Below are 2,498 nucleotides of genomic sequence, written 5' to 3'. Positions count from 1 at the left end.
CACACACACACACACACACACACAAACGGGTCATGCTGGCCCATTAACAACCAGTCTTCTGGGACGTTCAGAGACAAACTATTATAACATTTATGACTCATTTTCAAAAGCTGCCATGTGCTGTAAATTCAGACAAATGTTTTCTGGTGAGATGACATGTGGGTGATTGTGACTGAGGAAACGGTGATGGATTGTGACTGAAATGCATCAATCAAAACCTGGTTTTAGTCTTCCACGCTATGTAGTCACAATTTGCAGCCTGTAACAAAATGAAGGCTTTGCTTTAGATAGGCTGCTGTTGACTTTTACTTCATTCATTTTTGCTGAATCAAGTAAATTCAGAGTTTATTGTGATTGTAATAAAGGTGACATGATTATTTCCCGTTTCACACTGCAGATGAATAATGTTTTTCATATTTTTCTTAGTTTGGGTCCAACCTTGACAGTAAAGCTTAAAATCAAGGGCTGTCGGCATTTACATTACTAAATTGGAGTATTTTTACAGGCTCCTTTCTTTAAGCAACCCTACAAATTAGATTTGCATCACATTCTAATAGCAGTTAGAGAGGGAATATGTCCTATGTCCACATCAAAGACCGCCTACTAAACTGTAAGCAGAACTACACACTTATCTCCCATGTCACATAAACCACTGTTTTCTAAAACTATTTCATTTTTGGCACATGGCCAACACTGTAGAGAAGATCAAAAATGTCAGAGAAAATAAAATCCTCAGTGCAAACCAACTTGGTAGTTTAAATGTAATACATAACTCAGCCTGTTTAAGAACCTTATTGTATGCAGTCTATATTAGGCATCATCTGCATAGCAGGCAATATAGAGGTCAGTCCTACTGTAGTTTTCGTCATGGATGTAGAACATAAAACCCTAAATTTCACATATTCTTGTATACAAGTCACAGCTTGACTTTTTTAAACCACTGTTATTTGACTTTTAGGGTCACAAAAGTGGTGTTGGCTTTAGAGTTAGAAGGACTTTGGTGTCCCAATTGTCCCTTTGTGTCCCATCATTTTAGAATCAACCATCAGAAATCACTGACCTTGAGGTTTTTTAAGTTTGTCATACAACAGAGGCCACTTAGATCAGTGATAGCAAAGTCTGAGTAGCTGTAAGGGGAACAAAAGATGTTGCCACTCAGATGGTGTAGCAGAACGTCTGTGTATACACCCCTGTCAACAGCTCAGTTTCTCTTATTCAAGTGCTCATCCATCAGTTTAACCCAACACTCCTTAACTGTCTCCTGCATAATCAGCGCGGTGTGGAGTGATCTGCGCACCCAGACGACCAACTGCCGCAAGCATCGGAGAGTGTCATCGCCCTCCTTTCCTACTTCAGGCATGAGGCATTTGAGACACTGCTGTGGATCATGTGCACAGGCACACACGATATTACAGCTATACACTTTCAGGTCAGTGAGGTGGCGGTTGGAGTGTTGGAGCTGTGTTCATCACTGAGGATATAGTCTGTCACCATTGTAATGGAATGGGATTTAAAAATATGCCTGCAAGAGAGAAAAAAACTGAGCTCTCTACAGCTTGGATGGAGGAAGCTTGTTTAAGTGCTCAAATGTTCAGCAGACACTTTTTTTGATGAAGACAAATGGTCCTCTTTCAGCCGGCACTGAAACAGCAATTGAGTTGTACAATGGGTCTGGTCAAGCCAGTGTGAAGAAATAAATACAGGGTAAACTAGTAGCATAATATATTGTTAAGGGAAGTTCTGGTAAATATTAGGCCACAGTTTGTTGCAGAGAGTCAGCATGGGCCAAGAAAAGGATCCCACTTCAAAAATTGTCCATCTTAAGCTTTATTTTAAAAGAGGGACTGTTTTTTCAAAAAACTACACACAATTAGCCCAACCACACACACAATCAGCAGAACATCTCAGACCGTTTGCAAAATGAAACACTCTTGCAAAAACTGTACACTAATTTATATAAAAAAAACTATTTTGTAACGATATGAAACACATACGTTTCATATGACTTAATTCAGTTTGAACCAGTTACACACTGCTGTTGCTAACCTAAAACACTTCTAGCAATTCTACTTCTCAGTGATTGGAGGACACTTAAATGAAGTACACAGAAAAAAGGCAAATATTCAATAATTTCACCAAACTCTACAAACGAACAATGCTGCAGACTGAGGGGAATATAATTTCTTTCTCTCCACATACTCAAATCAGTCAACATGTTAACATGGAGAATCACAACAAAATGTCCCAGTTTCCATTTCACTGGATTAGTGTGCATAACACTGTTAGCTCAGCAAACAACAGACAAACATAAAATATGGTATCCAGTACAGTAAAAAAACAAAAACAAACAATAAAAAAGATCAGAAAAAAAACTGAAAATACAGTACAGAAATTACTAGACTTACCTGATGCCTTTTTATACTGCTTTGACCTGAATGGTCTGTCTACAATTAAACAATCATGTGTTTGCGTACCTGATGGCTGTGTTTCACAGATCG

This window comes from Etheostoma spectabile, chromosome 8, assembly GCF_008692095.1.
Source record: "Etheostoma spectabile isolate EspeVRDwgs_2016 chromosome 8, UIUC_Espe_1.0, whole genome shotgun sequence".
Classification (NCBI taxonomy): Eukaryota; Metazoa; Chordata; class Actinopteri; order Perciformes; family Percidae; genus Etheostoma; species Etheostoma spectabile.
Note: the sequence above shows the minus strand (reverse complement) of the source record.